The 20,070-nt window shown below is 32.8% G+C and overlaps 1 protein-coding gene across 5 annotated transcripts in view; it reads right to left on the bottom strand.

Moving 5' to 3' along the window:
- Positions 1-20,070, bottom strand: part of LOC105484296 (contactin 5) — a 1,362,583-nt gene that overhangs the window by 1,063,999 nt on the left and 278,514 nt on the right. For 3 of the 5 annotated variants that reach the window (XM_071075496.1, XM_011745800.3, XM_071075497.1), the window contains one exon: positions 5,417-5,512. The exons of the other annotated variants lie outside the window; for them this stretch is intronic. The gene's annotated coding sequence lies outside the window, so the exon portion shown is untranslated. The remainder of the gene's footprint in view (positions 1-5,416; positions 5,513-20,070) is intronic. 5 annotated transcript variants of the gene reach the window in all.

Genomic DNA, 20,070 nt, shown 5'->3' with positions numbered 1-20,070 from the left:
TGAAATAGTTTTCAGTCTAGGACCACACCACCCTGAATGTACCCAAATTTGTCTGAAATATGGAGGTGACAGAAAAGTGTATGTGGGGACAACCCAGTTTTTATAAAATTAAAAATACAAACTCTTTTGTAAAAAACTCATCTGCTATGAAGTATTAGCAATTAAACTATTTCTAGAAGTTTTCTTTTTACAGTAAGCTAATTATTGTAGAAGGGTTCTTAAATATCCTTTAAAGTTTAGAAAATTAATTATGTTTTGCTAAAAAAATTTTTCCTATTTTTAAGATCAAAGCAGTAGCAACACTAAAATCATAAATAAGATTAATGCATGAAGCAAGTTATCAGTGCACAGTGGCTCCTTGATATTAAGCAGTGTTACATTCTTTTCAGGATCTTGATTCTCTAGAGTATGTCAAAATGTTAGAGATACACTTATGTGCCAAGAATCACCTTGAAACCTCCAAGACAGACTGGAAAATTTCCCAAAATGAGCTTTTTCAAAAACCACAGCTCACCCTTTATCATCTGAACTCGTTTCTCACATATGTGCACTTGTCTTCTGACCTTTCTCATTTCCTGATAGCTTGAAGCTCTGCCATTAGCAGCAAGCACTAGAAGTCATATTGCTACATCTGTCACTATTAGTTAAGAATACCATCCAACTTCAAGATAACTAGAAATTTTCTCCCATAGTTCTTTTTGGCTTCCTCAGTGTAGGGTCAAAAGGGCTGCCTGCAGCAAATAACCGAGCACAGAATTGGTTGTTGAAATATTTCATTTCATAAAACCATGAACTCCCAGCCCAACTTTGTTACTGCCATTTGTCACGCATTTACCACATGTGTCTTCTGTCTTGAAAAACTCATCTCCCCTAAGCCCAATATCATGGACTAAAACTGCTTTTCAGACACCAACACAAAAATCTTCGCAAAGGAAATAGCTGACTGAAGTCAGTTTTAACAGACTTTATTCTCTTAGGGTGCTGAGAATCTGAGAGCAAGTAAAGCTGAAAAAGGTTTCCTTGCTTTTCTACCACTGGCACCGCAGCTGTTAGCACTTCTGGTGTCAAGGTACAAATGTCAGGGAGGTACTGTCAGTAGAGTAACACCCATGAAAAACAGCCTGGCAGCCTGGCTGACAGCCAGAGCCTGCGATCATTTCGTTATACACGGCTCAGAGCTGGACTTCCGTTATCACTATTTCCTCCAATTGCTCTTAATTAAAGCAGAGAGATTTGCTTCACGTCAATGAAATGAAAGGGTGTTTTTTTTTTTTTTTTTTTTGACTCAGTTCAAAAGAGTAATTTCAAAAGTGAAGACTAACTGAAGTGCTTAGAATATTATGGTTCAGCTTTCTGAAATACATTAGCATGTGTGTCCTGGGAGAAAATGGCTTGAATTAAAATTTGTCCCCCAGGCCGGGTGCGGTGGCTCAAGCCTGTAATCCCAGCACTTTGGGAGGCCGAGACGGGCGGATCACGAGGTCAGGAGTTCGAGACCATCCTGGCTAACACGGTGAAACCCCGTCTCTACTAAAAAAAATACAAAAAACTAGCCGGGCGAGGTGGCGGGCGCCTGTAGTCCCGGCTACTCGGGAGGCTGAGGCAGGAGAATGGCGTAAAAAAAAAAACCCGGGAGGCAGAGCTTGCAGTGAGCTGAGATCCGGCCACTGCACTCCAGCCTGGGCGACACAGTGAGACTCCGTCTCAAAAAAAAAAAAAAAAAAAAAAAAAAATTTGTCCCCCAATCCTCCACCGAAGGGTCTTCTACTGAAAATAAAATACACCTGAAAACTTATTAAAACATATGAGACATATACAACACCTAAATGTTTATTTTCATAACTCTTTGAGTCTTAGAGACAATTACCTAGATATACTGTAGAAAAAAAAGTCATTGAAATGATTTCTCAGATTTTAAGAAATTTTAGAATTTATTACAAAAATGTATAGACAATTTTAGTATACCCATTTCCCCTCTAAAAACCTGTGATTTGATATTGGTACAATGCCATCACAACTAAGGAGCAGGAAGAAGATGGCTTTTTCAAGGGATGGGACTCGAGGGATTTGAATGTTGACAAACTTCCTGGCATCATCAATTGCCTTATGATTTGTAGTTATCATCGGCGTTCATCTTGGATATGATAATTTACTAACCAATTTATCAGAATCTACAGAACGATGCTCTTGGTCTTGGAGCAAATCTAGCAGACATTTTTTTCCAGGGACATCTGCTACCCACATGCATAATCAGAAAACAGGAATAGTTCCTCTAGAAATAAAAAAAAAGTATGCCACTTTTTCATCCAAATTAAAGAAAACCATCAGGGGCTTTACTTCCCATGGTCACTTTCCGTATTTACATACACATATTCTCTTGAGGCACACAGATCCATTTAGTTCTCTATAATTTGCATCATTCTATCGACTCTATAATTTGTGTTATTCTATTGTCTCTTCTTTCTGTCATTCAACTCTTGCTAAGGTTGCCAGTGGCTTTCTAATTAAAAGAAATACTCTATGAAAAATATCACTGGCTTGCAATGTATATTCAATACATGCAATCCCTGTCACCTTCTAATTTTCAATATAAATCGCCCATTCCAGGATTTATATTCTAAAACTTTGTCTATTCAATATACCCATATAGACTTTCTATATGCCTCTTAATCTTTTTATTTTCATACCATCCCATAATTTTTTACCTTTTTAATATTATCTATTTTTTCTATGCATTCTTGGCTAAAGCGAAATAAAACAACACAAAACATAAAGTCATATTCCTTGTCAATTACTTATTTTTCTTATCCCAACTATTTCCATCTAATAATTGACTATATTCTGTTGATGACTCAGAAGTAGGTGTCAAGTCTGGAATTTTCTTTTCCATCTCCAATATTAAACTTCAACCTGGTTCTTTCCTCACTCTGGCAATGGCTGAAGTCTGCTCACAGATTTTCCTATTCCTCTTTCTCTATTTCCATCTTGCCCTTTAAACTATAACATGTTTATGGTTTCCTTACCAACAAGCCTACAGTGGCACACTAGGAACAGAAGCATTTGTAGGCTTCCCTTTGCTCACAAAATAATGTTCAGAATCCTTAGCCTGAGGTCATTTGTAATATTTTTTTTTCTAAATCATTATCTGATAGTTCAGTGATCTATGTTCAGTGAACTATTTATGGTCAGTGAGCTCCTAACCAGTCCAAATGCTTTTATTCTTCCATGACTACTAGAGTGTATTCATCACTCTGCCTAGAATAAATATCAATGTCTTCTCTACCCTTAATTACATTGCTACTTAAAGTATGGTCTGCAGAGAAGCAACACCAGCATTACCTAGGAGCTTGTTAGTTAAAAACACATAATCTCAACCCCCGCCCCCACCCACAGACCTATTGAATAAGAATCTGCAAGTTTTACAATATCCCACTGTTTATCATATACAACAAAAATTCTCTTCTCTGAAGCTACTTTCTTCTTTATCTTCCCACTATATCTTTTTCACATCCTACAATAGCATCCATCTTAAAGTGTTATGGATATTTTAATTAGACATGTGCACCTCCTCCCCATCCTCCTCTTCTTTCTCCTCCCCTCTCTTCTTTTCCTTATTCTCCTCTCCCCTTCTCCTTTCCCTACCCTATTCTCTCACTCACTGTTACTTAACAGCAGTGATAGGGATAAGGGTTATGTATTAACCCATTCCTCTTGCTGTGTGACAATCAACTGCTTGCATTATTCCTTTCAATCTGGTGGTTTCACCTGCTCCAGAGAAAGATGCATTTTCTCTTTCCTTTGTCTAGACAGTAAAATCTCTCACTATTTAATGATGAAAATAAAACCAGCCTCTACATAGTCACTATTGAACAAGTGAAAGTAGTTACTTGGAATGAGAAGCTCTATGTCCAGCTGTAAATGGTACAGCATATGCACATCCATAAAACCCATGAAACAGCACTTCAGAATGCTTCATGTAGTAGACTAATAGAACATACTTTTTCTATCAAACTGCATCTGTATAGTTGTGAGATATGGATAGCTGAAGTATTTCAGTTCCTTAAAATATAACACACCGGTATACACACCCTACTTGGGCTAGCAATGAATTAATTATTGTTCAGCAAATTTACATGGTATAATTTTTTAAATATGATGTTATGCCTCCCAGAAGCTATATCATACCCTCAAAACTGTCATTATTATGTTAATTAATATTTGTTGGCTATTGGGATATTGAAATTTGTTTATATATGTCTAAACAGCTTCACACGTCACCTTTTACCAACCCCCTTTGGGCTAATATGAGTTTAAATCTCAGGTCTGAACTTTCTGACTCATGTCCCAAATACCTTAGAGGCAGCTAGTCTTCACCATTCTCCTTCATTTGTAGCCTAGGATATGCTCATCCTAGAATGTCTTTTATCAGTAAATTCCTTATTGGGTCAATAAAGTCTATGATATGACTAAGGATAAAGTAATATAAACTAATGGCAAAGTTTTTGCAAGCACAATATATACCATTACAGTTGCAAATGATTAGAATAAATATTTGCTCTTCAGTTGTTTTGATTATTATATACACAGTTTAAGTGGAGTTCGCTAAACAGAATTTTAATCATGAAATAAAACATTACTAAATATTAATTTTATGTGAATTAATCCTTCTTGTAAAGGAGACAAAATATTCCTTTAAATGTACACTTTGAGATAAAGAAGGATATTTTATTTTGTATACAGACCATCTTTCCTGTGGTAAATTAAATTCACTGGAGCAGATAGGATCCCCATAAACCATAAGTGAATAATTTTGTCCTCTCTTTCCCTATGTGAGAATTTCCCTGCTGTTTCAATGTTAGTACATTCTTAGCAAATTTTCAGCTGTCTATAAAAAAGTCTTCAGTCTAGAATAAGTTAGTAGATGGGCGTTTGTTCTGAAAATTAAAAATTCAAATAAAAATGTATTAATAACACTAACTTTATAAGCAAAAGAAGTGAGAATCTGCGTGAAAGCACAAATAATTCAAGCTAAAAATGGGTCACAATGATTTGCATATTTCAAGATAATTTGTTTTTATTCCTGAATCATGACCTATATCTGTGAAATTATTTTACTGGTGCAATCTTACATCATAACTGTCAAAGCCTATTTGATTGCTATTTGATTTCTATTCATTGAACTTATTATCCTAGAGAAAATAGCAGTGACAGAAAAAAAAACAAAAAAACAAACAAAAAAAAAACTTCAAATCTTGGATTGCGTGAGATGTCACCTGAGAGGAAGGCTAATCTGTCTATATACAATTGGGTGTAGTGTAATTCCAGGTAGTTCTAGGTTTTCTACATTTGTCTCTTACATATTAGCTCATTCTACTAAAACCACTATTTTTGTCCAGCCTATGAATAGAATGAGTACCTTCATGAAAATCTTGTCTCCTTCACTTTTTAATAGAAGACCAGCAATTACATCTCTAGGCTTCCAACTCTTTAGGCCATTTATTTGCTGAGGCACCTGGGGAAAAAAAAATCACTTAATTTCTCTTAAATCCTTTTTTCTTCTCATTTATCATGTAGGATTTTTTTGGAATATAATATCAATGGCTAATATTTGTTGAATACTTAGGAAAATGTTGCAGAATATTGTAAGCACTTCATATACACTATCTAATTGTCTTATGGCAATCCTATGCAGAACAGAGATACAGAAAGGCTACATAATTTGTCAATACCATACAATTTGGCGTAGAAAGACTGAATAGAACCAATTTGCTTAACTGTCTGACTATATTATAATGCATTCTGCTGGATGAAAAGGAAAGATATTATAGTAGAAACTATTAACTACCATTTGGAGAAAAAATTGTATTTCTTGCAGGTCATGCATTGTGTAAAACACTATTATTGAATATTTACAACAATCCCATAAAGAAGTCAGCATTTTTTCTTTAACATGTAAAGAATTGAAGGCTCATAAAGGATATATAATTTGCCTCTATTCAAAAGGCAAGTAAATGACAAGATAATTTTTTAGAGGAACATATGTTGTCTTCAACCTAGGTACTTTATATTACATATTTTTCCCTCTCAAACAATGCCACTCCATTGCAATATTTGAGGAAGCAAATGATATAGATAAAATTATTTTTGTATTTTTTTTTGTTTTGCTTTGTTTTGTTGTTGGATTGATGCAAAATATATATTCATATTTTACCAGAATAAATTTTCTCTACTACATTTCTGATATTTCATATCATGTGATGCAACCTGGTCACAATCAAAGAATGAATTTGTCGCCACTTGAAATTTATCTCTTGGCTAAACAGCAGTAGCAGTCAACAAAACAACCATCCAAGGTGATTTCTTCAGAGGCAGCACCGTAGGAAGTATAAAAGACTGAAAAGAATTTGGCAAGTTATACCCGTAGATAGTAAATAGGCCTAAAAATAATTGTTAGAGAAAGAGAAACAACTAAAAGAAAATATTTCTTAATCATCCTTTGGAGCTTTGAGGACAAAGAGCTACAGGTGCTAGAATATTATATATGCAATTAATAATATGGTCAGTTTTAATACTACAATAAACTAGCATAAAATTAAAGATATAATTTTCTTAAAATACTAATGCTATTGATTTAAAGAATTAGACTTTTTAAAAAGGCTTATTTCAAGAACCACTTGAAAATAAATTTGACATTAAGTAATATTTATACCTTTGGCAAAGATCAAAGCAAGAGCATTTGGTTTAATAAAACTGGAGCACTCTTCGACTCTAGGAACAAATTTTAGAAGAGCATTGTGATGAAGTTTCAGAAACCCTTCCCTAGTGAAAGAACCACAACTGGTGAAAAACATTAAACAAAAATGAAAGCTCTGGAAATTGTCCTAAATTGCCACTCATCAACTCATTTTATGAGGTCATCACAACTCTGAACCCCAAATATGACAACAGTATTCTAGGAAATGTAGAAAATTATAGAACAATAACCCCTTATATATGGATATTAAAGTATTTAATAGAAATTTAGCAAATCAAATCAGGTAATGTATATAAAAATACATCATGACCCAGTGGGAAAGAATACTAGATGGTGTTCCTACTTAAAAACTAATCAGGCTGGGCACAGTGGCTCATGCCTGTAATCTCAGCACTTTGAGAGGCCAAGGCGGGCAGATCACAAGGTCAGGAGATCGAGATGAGCCTGGCCAATACGGTGAAACCCTGTATCTACTAAAAATACAAAAATTATCCAGGCGTGGTGGTACACACCTGTAGTCCCAGCTACTCGGGAGGCTGAGGCAGGAGAATTGCTTAAACTTGGGAGGCAGAGGTTGCAGTGAGCCAAGATCATGCCACTGCATTCCAGCATGGGTGACAGAGCGAGACTCCGTCTCAAAAAAATAATAATAATCAACCTAATTCATTAGAGTAAGATAATAAAGGAGGAGAAAGGTATATGCTTATCTTAATAGACACAGAAAAATGTTTGCCATAATTCAACCAACAGAGAATGATCAAATTTCAATTGATATTTTCATATAAATAGGCAACTCATAATAGCATATAGTATTATTATTTCATTTATATTAATTTAATGAGATCACTTGGACTCGGGAAAGGGAAGATCACACACCGGGGCCTATCATGGGGAGGGGGGATGGGGGAGGGATTGCATTGGGAGTTATACCTGATGTAAATGACGAGTTGATGGGTGCTGACGAGTTGATGGGTGCAGCACACCAACATGGCACAAGTATACATATGTAACAAACCTGCACGTTATGCACATGTACCCTACAACTTAAAGTATAATAATAATAAAAAATAATTAAAAAAAAAAAAAAAGAAACAGGCCAAACCCATCTCTGTTGCTTGCTATAAATCAGGAAATGGCTACATGTTTACAGTGTGTACTGAATAAAAGTATCATAAAAGTACTTCTCAAGTTACAGAAATATTCTATATTTTGAGTGAGATAGTGGTTAATAGGTGTATATATTTTTCAAAACTCATTGAAATGTGCATATAGGATAGATGTGTTCAAATGTAAGCAATGTGCCTAAATACAAATAAAAGGGTAAAGACAGGCAAAATGGTAAATTGTATTATAAACATTTTACCAATGTAATAATTAAACCATAATTCACTATGTGATTATACCAATATTTAAGAGTGATTTATTGATACTTTATCATGCATCAAGTTTTTCAAGATTTTAAATAATACTATTATAAATGTTTTTCTGAAAACATATTTGTTTATAGTTCATAACATTTCCTTGGAGTTGGATTTCATAGAAGTTGAAAAATTTTAACTATTTGATGCACATTACCAAATTTCTTTAAAATTACTATATTATTTTGTTATAAATTATAAATCAGCATTGTATGTATCTTTCTGTAGATATAAATATGTATGGATACATATGCATGTGTATTCACAACTTTTGAGGCATAATTGGCATACACTAAATTCACATATTTGAACTGTATAATTTTGCACTTAATTGTACCTGCACACTATGAAACAATCACCTCAGTCAACAGCGTAAAAAGTGTCCTTATACCTCTTTGGAATCTTTCCCTCCAAAGTAATCACCATATAAACTCATATAATATAAATGAAAATTTTAGCTGTTGATCTGTGTTCTGTACTATGGATTACTTTTTTTTTCCATCATTTTATACAATCAAGTTATACTCTATAATCTCTTTTGTCTGCCTTTCACGCAGTACAATAACTTTGAGATTAATATATATTAATAGTTAATTTAAAAAAATTCTTAAAACAATTGTTTGATTAATATTATCATATAAAACAATTGATGGCTTTCATTGGACCACCACTGTAGGGAATTTTAGAGTTGAGACGCATAAAATGAGTCTTGGGATATTATTCTGGGCTTCACTGTAGGTATTCAGATAGCAAATATGGAATAGTGGTATTGATAAGTGGAAGTTGGAGCTGCTATCAAAGAGGGAATGTGGATAAGCATCCCATCTATTTGTTGAAAATATTTCATAGATCTTTGGCCAATTTCTGGACTGCAAAAGCACAGAGAAAGACTATGGAAGTTCTCAAGGCAGCAGCTGTTGGGAGGCAGAAAGCAAGTGAAGAATCAAGAGTCTCCTGTTGTTGGGAGGGAAATAGTTTTCTGGTTCATCCAGAATGGAGAGATTTTAGTGGATACGCTGTGCTTTCCAAACTAATATAGGCCTATCTTAACAAAGCTAATAGTAGAACTCTTCAGCATCAAGGTGCCTAGCAGAATCAAGTGCAACACTTTTATAAGGAAGGATCCATGATTCAGAATTTCAACAGTTTATAAGTATCACTTACAATGTCCAGAATACCAAAAAAAAAAAAAAAAAAAAAAAAAAAAAAAAAAAAAAAGAAAAGAAAGAAAAAAAAGGAAAGAAAAAGAAATAGCAAAAACAAAACCACTTGACACTCTAGATATTTAAAAAGAAAAAGTGACTGATAATAATAAAAAGTGGCAAGATGATTAATATGCAGGCCTATAAAAAACCCTGATGTTGTACTTAGCAGAAAATAATTTCGAAATAACTATGACTAATATATTAAAGAAACAGAAGAACCATAGAAAATATGTAGATGATGAAGTATTTTAACAGAGAATACAATATATACAAAATCAAATCTATATTTTGTATAAGAATAAAATACACTATTAGGAATTAGTAAGTCATTGGATGGGCTTAAAAGCAGATTCAACATAGTCAAAGACGATATTAATAAATTTGAAGATAAGTCAATAAAAATATGCAAACTGAAGTCAGGAGGAAAAAATAAGAATGAGAGGAACAAAACATAAATAAGATCATGTCACATGGGCAGAAGTACTAACATAAGTGTAACAGAAATTACAGAATAATCAAAGAGATATTGATTGGGACATTATTGAAACAATATTGGGACAATATTTATTGGACAAAATCAATATTTGGAGAAATAATGGTTGAGTATTTTTCCTGAAAGCTTATAGTAATTCATATTTCCTTTTGGGAGAATTATTAATTTATGTTCCTGGTATGTTTTCTCTTGATATTTTAATATTTTCTTTTCCAGTTCTGAAAGTTATACATTTTATGTTCAATTTTATAGTATCCCTAGCCTCAGAAGTCAATTCTAAAACTTACATGAGACCTTATCACATTCTAATATAAAAACTTCAGGCCCTCAATTTCTCACACAGTAGTCCTAAGCTCTGCTCAATATGGTACTATATCCATAATAAAGTTAGTCATTCACTTCTTACCTTTTGAAAGCACTTGTACTATACCTATATTACAACAAATATAATGTTTTGCTTACTGGTCTGTTTCTTCTACTCTAATGTGATCTTTCAACAGCTTTTTATTTGTTGCTTTTCTATAAATACTTCTTAAACTGATGTAAGAATAAAGGAAATGTATCGTAATAAACGGAGTAAGAAGTTATGATTACCAGTAGAAAGAAACAGATAGGAAGCAAAAACTGCAGAGACTGGATTGGATGTTCTCCATTATCCTGACAGTAAATTAGCTTTTCATTTGAATGTTACTTTCTTTCAGAAGAGTTTGATGCATTTTAAGTTGATGCAGCAGTGCATGTTATTAAAGCCAGGAATCATAAATTATTCCTTAAATCATTGAGTCTTGGGAAAATAGAAAGCCAATGAATCACATACTATTTGAACATTGATTTAGTTTCTGTGTAAGCCTATGCTGTTTTGGGTGTAAGTGTTTGGCTCCAGCAGGTCTGCATACTTTCTAATTTGCTTGAAAACTGCGTGAAAATATTCCCATGGCCCTCTTGTAAAATATGACAGGCTGACATTTTCTTTAATTACAAGACCTGATATGTTTAATAGCAAAAAATTGGCCTCCAACTTGACAGGCCTCCCTTTTAAAATCAATCGTTAGACTCAAGGGCACCAGCTTGGTCATCAAGATCAATATTAGAAAAAATATAGCTTGTCAAGACCTCTCAGCCTTTTATTGATTCAAATGGGGAGCAGCTCACAAATTGAATAATGATGTTAGAGCTCTGATTCAACAAATAGAAGACTGTTACATTAATTTCAGTATAGGTAGATGAATCTGTGAAAAAATGACAAAAGTATAATATAATTATCCAAGATATTATTGTTAGATAAAGCTGAATGCTTTCAGGAGAAAATATGCATTTTTTGAATAGATTTCTTTAGACTGTTCACCAGGTGAACTAAATAACAGGTGTCATCTTATCTTACTAAAAACAAAACAAAACACAACAAGAACAAAAACACTAGAAAGTCATCTCATTGTTACCAACAAATAGAAGAAAAAGCACCCTGAGGAAAAAAAAAAAAATACTGTGAGACAACTTGAAGCTTTAGAAAGAATATTTAACTGGAATGAATTAATCCTTAGTTCTAGTGATGAATAATTATTTGTTACAGTGATCACTGAACATTAGCCTTGTTTTTCTAGTGTGCTATATGAGGGACTAGGAAAATATTTAAATACTAATTCTAAGACTCAGGGAAAGACCATACAACAATCCATGTTAGTTCTTTTCATATTTCATTAGGGAACAAAACGAATCTATATGATATGCTTAGTATCTTATTTTCACTTCTAATTTGAATGCTAATAGAATGTAGGAATGACAGGTCACATCACTGGAGAATGGGAAACTGAAGTTGTTCTCAGGAAAATGTTTTGCCTTAATACAAATAAATGTACAACAATCAGAAACGAGAGTTTATGATTTCTTAATACTTTTAGAAGTTTAATATGTTGTACTTAGCACTATTGGGCAGAACACTTAAAAATGGTTAACATGGTTAATTTTATGTTATGTGTATATTACCACAATAAATATTTTAGTTAAAAAAGAGATTAAGGATTTTTATCCTTAGTTTAATTTATATCTAAAAGTTAGAGAAATTCATATTAACAATTCAAACTCTGAAATAATATATAATCTATATTGGAAGTATCTACAGTGTGAGCTAATTGAAGTTATTGGGCACTATGGTAGGTATTTTATTTTCTTTACCTCATTTACATATCTCATATTTACCTTTTATTTACCTTAAGTTTATATGCCTTATATAATTACCTCATTTTTTGTCCACCATTTCATTTTTTTGTGTGGATGCACAATAACCTGAAAGGGTATTAGTCTACATATGAGAAAAACGAAGTTCCTATTTGATAAATAAATTCCCCAATGTCCAGAGATAATAAATGTCACAACTTGGATTTTAAACCAATTATCTGACACTTGGATCGAATTCCTCTACTGTGTTACAAAGCTTGATATCATTTTGCTTATCTTAGAGACCCAAAGTACAGCTCTCCATTATATTACTTAAGTTACACATAGTTTCCTGAAAAATTTGGTAGCTTTGGATAACATTTCAACATTTTAAGAAATTGTATGAAATTTTAGTTTTTCAATGCATCTTTCTCATAGTTATTCTAGACATCTCTCAAGATAAAACTATTCTTTTTTTTTTTTTTTTTTTGAGACAGAGTCTCACTCTGTCAGCCAGGCTAGAGTGCAGAGACTAGATCTCAGTTCACTGCAACCTCCACCTCCTGGTTCAAGCAACTCTCCTGTGTCAGCCTTGCAAGTAGCTGGGACTACAGCTGCCTCCCAACACGCCCGACTAATTTTTGTATTTTTAGTAGAGATGGGGTTTCACTTTGTTGGTCAGGCTGGTCCCAAACTCCTGACCTCAGGTGATCCACCTGCCTCAGCTTCCCAAAGTGTTGGGATTACAGGTGTGAGCCACCACACCCGGCCAAGAAAAAAACTCTTCCAAATAAAAAACAAAACTGCACACTTTTCTTCTTATTTAAAATGCTAAAATGGCAATTCTGACTAGCACTAACATTGCTGCGGATTGTTAAATTGCCCATTTATTTTACAGAAAAAAAATTATTTTTTTCCAGTTACTTGAAAGACTATATAACAAGCCTAAAGGTAGGACATTTTTAATATGTCACATCAATGAAAAAAATTGACCTAGAAATTTCATTCCTTATTTTGTTACATTTTAAGCATCAATTTCCCAGAAACTTTACCAAGTGACAAATTCTTTTTGCTTTATTTAATTAAAACTTTACAGATTGCCAGTTTTTCCTGTTTGTGAAATTAAAACAGATGTTAACAACTATCTCTTCTGTTAGAATATACTAGGAATAGAGTACCTATTTTTCCCATGACACTTTAAACTTTACTGAGTGATTTATTTATGTATTCTTTTTTTATCTCATCATTCATTCAGAGAGACAAAGCCCTTATTAAGGCAGTGTTCTAATTGCTGTGTTTTATTTTGCTTTTGTCTGAGGGTAACACAGTTTGCTTGCTCCTAGAGTGATGTAATTCCTTCATTCTGAAATGCTTATGGTTGGAAATCTCTTCCAAATCAACCACTTTGGTATTATTCTGTAAAGAGGGTATTCTTAAGGGTTACTGGATAGGCATGGGAAAGTCAAGTAATATCTAAAATATCATTACCCCAGATCTGTGGGCTAAGAGATAGATCTATTAGTAACCTTTGCTGAGCATGACATCCTCTTCCTTTTCCACTTGGTCTACTTATTTATTTGGTCAAGTAGAGACATAGTCACAACTCTAGGGAGTCAAAATTGATTTCTCAATTCTTTCTGTGGACAAAGGCCTTATGAACCTCACAATGGAGGTGACCATACTGCAGGAGTGAAGTTATTGATTGTTTCACAGTAAGAATTGTGGCAAACGATTTGTTTAATCTCACTGGACATCAAGGAATTTACCATCTAAAAGCACAACACTGAAACGTATTTCAAAGCATTTCTGTGATGATGGTGGTTAAACCATTTTCAAACCCAAGGTAGTGAGTGTGAGTTTAAAAATTTTATTGTGAGTTAACTGCATACAGATTTGTAAAGAATACTTTTAAAAGTTGAATTATTACCAGAATACCTTTTAGATTCTCACCAGAATAGAGAGGAAGGAGAACATTTTTGCAAGGAGTTTGGTATTAGACCTGATTCATGCACTTAAAGAAATGTCAACTTCTTTGTCCCGTCAAATGGAGTACTAAGACAAATTGATTTATACATGAATGATCTTAATCAGATTATTTTCTTTATACAAAGTATACTAAGGAAATATATGTATATTTTTGATGAAAGGATCTATAGGAGATGAGAAGTAACTCTATAATATGAGACTGTTTAAGGTAAAGGAGGTTTGGAAAGTCCATTTATAGTGTCTGGTGGGAGCATTAGATTACCAGGCAGGAACCATGACAGAGGTCCTGTGTGAAGAACGTTAGGGCACTTTGAAAACAAACTTAATTTATTTTGCAAATTTCTCAGGCTTAGCTTTGCTCTCTTTATTTATTCTCCTGGATCAAGAAAAACTGTCATTTAGCTTTATATCATTTTAGGTGTCGTGACTCCCAACAACAAGGTACATGAAGACAAAGGACTTTGTGTTGAGACAGACACTGACATGGAAGAAACTTCTGAAGGACCACACACAGATGAAGGCCATGTTGAGGAGGAGATTATTCAAACCATTTATTAGACTTGCACAAACACGTTGCTTATTAGACACTATGGTGTTACTAAAGGATTAATATAATCTTCAAAGAAGAAATTATGAAGGTGGGAATGAAATGATGTCCTCAACATAAGTACTGACACCCTGTTAACTTTTTGGAACTTTAAATATCAACCACAGGCATTCTCATACAATCACCAAAGAAAATGTGAAAATGTGGCTCACCCCTAGAGTGAGAATCACTAGTACTGATGAGAAATTCTCAAGTACTTGAATATAGATAATTAGAGGGAACACAGCACTGGTGTTTTCAAACTAAAGAAAGTAGAGGGTACAGCCGGTGTTTAGTGGCATGTAATTGAACTACAGAGATAGTAGTTTGGGTTAAGATTTTACATTTCTTTCCTCCAGTTTTAATCTCATGTGTCATTTTCCATCTTTGGTAGGTCACAAGCTAGATATAATTCTGCTGCCATTTAATCATTTGCTCTAATTTGTATTAAATTGCTTTGAAGACAAATGTGTCTCAAATTTGTAATACTAATTAATAATTGTACAGTGATCTACTATTTCAAATCATGTGTTCAATGTTTAGTATTTTATATTGCAACACTATCTGTTCAGAACACTTTCTAAATAGTGAGTTAAGTGCTTAGAAAAATTATGAGCATACAAGATATTTCAACATATGCATATAGTATAACAACATTTTCCTAACATTTAAAAATTAACTCTCTTCTAAAATCAATAAGCATCTTAATGCATATGGGCTGTAATACGAGGTCAGTTGGATTCTACTGAATAAATATATATAAATACATATGCACTGGATGCATAAAACTTTATGGTTCATGTCACTGCAAAAACATGAATAGTGACTATTTATTTATATAATTTTGTGTTTTATCTCCTAAGAGCTATGAAATCTCCTGAAAAATATTTACTGATTGCAGGTATATGTACATGTGATGTTGTATACCTGTTTCTTCAAGTATAACTAATATATGTATAAGCTATATTAAATATCAATATTTAATAAATATTAATATTTACTTAATATGAAATAATATTAGTGAAGTCTAGTGTTCCATTCAATTGTGAGAAACTTCTAAACACCAAAGATAGCCTTTTCAATATTTCTTTCTCATTTTTGATACAATTCTCAAGTATAGGATTAATAGTTGTTGTTTTTTAAATCTTCATTGAGATATATTTCATATACCACCATAATATTCACCCATTTAAAGTATGCAGTTCCCTTATTTCCAATGTATTAAGGCTTGCAAAGTTACCACAATGTAAATTTAGAAAATTTTTAATGTTTCTAGCATACAGAAAAGACAATTATTTAAGTAGTGGATGTACCATCTACACTGATTTGACCCTCACAAATGATATGAAGGTATTAAATTATCACATGTATCCTGAAAATATGTACATGTATTACATATCAATAAAAATATAAACAGCATACCATTTAGTAGTCACTTTTTATTTCTTCCTCTAAGTTATCTCATTTTTAGGATACAATTGTAAATAGTATTTTCTTGTTATCTTTTTATTTCTTTAAGGTTAGAAATGATGCCTTTCTTTCATTAATGATTTCATTAAATTGCATTTTATTTATTTTTATCTTGGTCATTTTTGCTAAATATTTGCCCACTTTGCCAATCTTTTCGTCAAACCAACTTTTGGTTTCATTGATTTTTCACTATTGTTTATGTATTTCCTGTTTCTTATTTTTCAGCTTTAATATTTATTCTTTCTTTCCTTCTTCTAGGTTTTAACTTAGGTTGCTCTTCTTTTTCTTTTCTTTTAAGTTGGAAGATTATTTATTTGAGATCTTTCATCTTTTTTAACATAGAAATTTATAACTGTGAATTTCTCTGTACAAACTGCTACAAATGTATCCAACAAGTTTTGACATATTGTGTTTTTCTTTTCCCTCATTTTGAAGCATTTTATAACTCCTACTGAAGCTTTTTGTCCTTGGCCCACAGGTTTTTTTAGCAGTGTGTTTTTTATTTTCAAATATTCAATTTTTAAAATTATCTTCTCTTTTTCATTTTTAATCACATTGTGTTTTGAGTCCATACTTTGTATACTACCAATCATTTTAAACTTATTTACGATTGTCACACAACCTAAGTTATGGTCTATCCAGAAGAAAGTTTCATGAACATCAAGAAGAGTGTGCATTTTTTTCTGTTATTGGGTAGAATGTTCTATATATGTGCAGACTAATTGGTTGATAGAATTGTACACGTCTTGTACTTGTTTATCTTCTGCCTAGAGGTACTATACATTATTAAAAATGGAGTTATATTATCCAGCTATTTTTTCGTTGTCTATGTTTGCTTTCAATTCTTCCAGTTTTTGCTTCAGGCATTTTGAGACTCCCTTGTTAGATGCATAAATACTTATAATGATCATATCTTCCTGATGAATTGATACTGTTTTTATAATACAATGCCCCTCTTGTCTCCATTAACAATATTTGTCTTATAGTTAATTCAGTCTGATTTTAGTATAGCCATTCCAGTTCTCTTGATTACATCTTAAATGGCATATCTACTATCATTCTAAATTTGACCTATTTATGTCTTTGAGTCTAAAGCGTATCTCTCTTATAAATCTTGGACCTTTTTTTTAATCTTTTTTTTTTTCAATTCAGCCAATCTCTGCTCTTTGATTGGGGTATTTAACTCATTTTTACATTTAATGTTATAATTCATAATGTAGGATTTGAATCTGCCATTTTGCTACTTGTTTTCTACATGCATTATTATTTCTGTTCTTAGATTCTTGTCTACTTTTGTGTCAAATATATACTTCCAGTGTTTCTCTTTTAACTTTTTGCTATATTTTTTGAGTTAGCTTAATAGTGTCTGTGCTAGGAGTTATAATTAACACCTTAATGCAATCCAATTTCGATTAATACCAACTTAATATCAATAGTATACAAAAAAATCACTCTAATATACTTTAGGTACTGCTCTCCACTTTTACTATTAAGGCCATACAAAGTACATTTTTATATATTATGACCCCTTCTACACAATAATGTTACAATTATTGCTTTATGAAGCTGTCTTTTTGAATAGACAGGAAGATGAAAGCATCAGGTTTTACAAGTTTACACTGTCTTTTATGATCTCTTTATAGTGACTTTTACCTGCTCCTTTTGTTTCTTCATATGTATTTCAGTTACCATCTACTGCTCTTTCAGGTCAGCCTGAAAGATTCTCTTTGCTATTTTTTGTAGAGCAGATCTGCTGGTGATTAACTCTTTCAGTAGTTTGTTTGTTTTAAACCCAGAGATATCATAAGTCCTCCTTTATTTTTAAAAGAGAGCAGAGCTGAATACAAATTTTTGATTGATAGTCTTCCTTTTAACACATTGAAAAGAAACTACAGGCAAATATCCTGATGAACATAGATACAAATATCCTCAACAAAATACAAGCAAACTAAATTAAACAGTATATCAAATGAATAATACACCATGATCAAATGGGTTTATTCCAGGTATGCAAGGATGGCTCAACATACACAAAACAATAAACGTAATTCACCACATGAACAGAAAAAATGAAAATCCTATGGTCACCTCGATAGATTAAAAAAAGCATTAGATAAAATACAGCATCTCTCATGATAAAAATTATCAACAAACAAGGCATGAGAAGAAACGTATTTCAAAATAATAAAAACCATATATGACAAACCCACTGACAACATCATAGTCAATGGGGTAAGAGCTGAAAACATTTCCCCTTAGAAATGGAACAAGACAAGGATGCCATTTTCACCACTCCTATTCAACATAGAACTGGAAGTCCCAGCCAAAACAATCAGGCAAGAAAAAGAAATAAAAGACATCGACCTGTCAAAATGACTATTATTAAAAAGTCAAAAAAATAATAAATGTTGGCAAGGACGCGGAGAAAAGGCAACGCTTATACACTGTTGGTGAAAATGTAAATTAGTGCAACCTCTATGGAGACAGTATGGCGATTTCTCAAAGAACTAAAAATAGAACTATCACTAAATCAAGTAATCCCATTACTGGATATCTATCTGAAGGGAAAGAAATCATTATATAAAAAAGACATATACACTTGTATGTTTATCACAGCACTATCCAAATATCAGTCACATGGTATGTCTCTAAACAGGTGATTGGATTAAAAAAATGTGAAACACACACACACACACACACATACACTATGGAATACTATGCAGCCATAAAAAGTATGAAATCATGTCTTTTGCGGCAACATGGATCGAGCTGGAGACCATCATTTTTAGTGAAATAACTCAGAAAATCAAATACCACATTTTCTCACTTATATGTGGAAGCTAAATAGTGGACATATATGGGTACACAATGGGCAATAACTGACATTGGAGACCATTCCACATTTATTTGAGATTCTGCTTATTATTCTTTATTTCCTTTTTTTGGTTTGTTTCTTAGACTGGATAACCACTACTGAGTTACCTCTAAGTTCACAATTCTTCAATTCTTCCTTTTGCCAGTTCAAATCTCTTTTGAGCCCTTCCAGTAATTTTTTTGTTAATATACTTGCCAACTTCATAATTTCTATTTGGTTACTTTTTATAACCTCTGTTTCTTCACTGTTATTCTCTATTTATTGAGATACTGTTATCATGTAATATTTTTATTCATAATACATAATTTCCTTTAGTTCTTCAAACATAATTACTACAGCTGATTTAAAGTCTTTTGCCTAGTAAGACCAATATCTGTACCCTCTGAGGTATGTCTTCCCTTGGCTGTACATTTTTTTCCGGTATATGTGGTATATTTTCCTTTATTTTTTGGTATGTCTTGTATTTTGTTTATATTGTTGAAAATGTAAAGTTGAAGATAGAAGAAAGAAACACAAAAAGCAGCTCAACAATTCAAAGACAGGTTTATTTTGCAGAATAAACCCAAGAGGGGCTTCTGGATGATTTTTGGTCAGGAGCATTCTCTCTTACAGACCATGAGTATTTAAGGGTTTAGGAAGAGAGCTTTTCACAGGCTCAAATGTTTTTATGTGGAGGAGAGTTTTATTGCAGGGTTGGAATGTCTCTGGTTGGAAGGGAGATCATCTCAGGGCTGGCATGTCTCTGGTTGGAGGAGGGTTTATCTCAGGGTTGGAATGTTTACGGTTGGAGGTGTCATTTGTGGTTTATGATTATGCTGACATTAGCCATTAGGCTGATGTTTTTGGGGCTGGATTTAGGCGGTTTTTAATCAAGGGGAACTTAAAATGGCAGTGCTTGTCTGAGATGGTGAAGTTTCTGCTGTTAGAAAACTGGATATTTTAGAGAATATATTATAACAACTTTGGTATCAGCTTCTTCCATCTGTTAAAACAAACTAAATACAGCCTAAAAAGATTCTGTATTTCTATATTTGAGTCCTTGTGAATAAACTGTAACCTAGTTTAATAGTCATATAAATGTGAAAACCTATCTTAATAGTATGCACCTTTAACAGTGGCTGAGTGTTGA

Source organism: Macaca nemestrina, chromosome 12 (genome assembly GCF_043159975.1).
Source record: "Macaca nemestrina isolate mMacNem1 chromosome 12, mMacNem.hap1, whole genome shotgun sequence".
NCBI lineage: Eukaryota > Metazoa > Chordata > Mammalia > Primates > Cercopithecidae > Macaca > Macaca nemestrina.
Note: the sequence above shows the minus strand (reverse complement) of the source record. Positions and strands in the feature narration are given on the sequence as shown.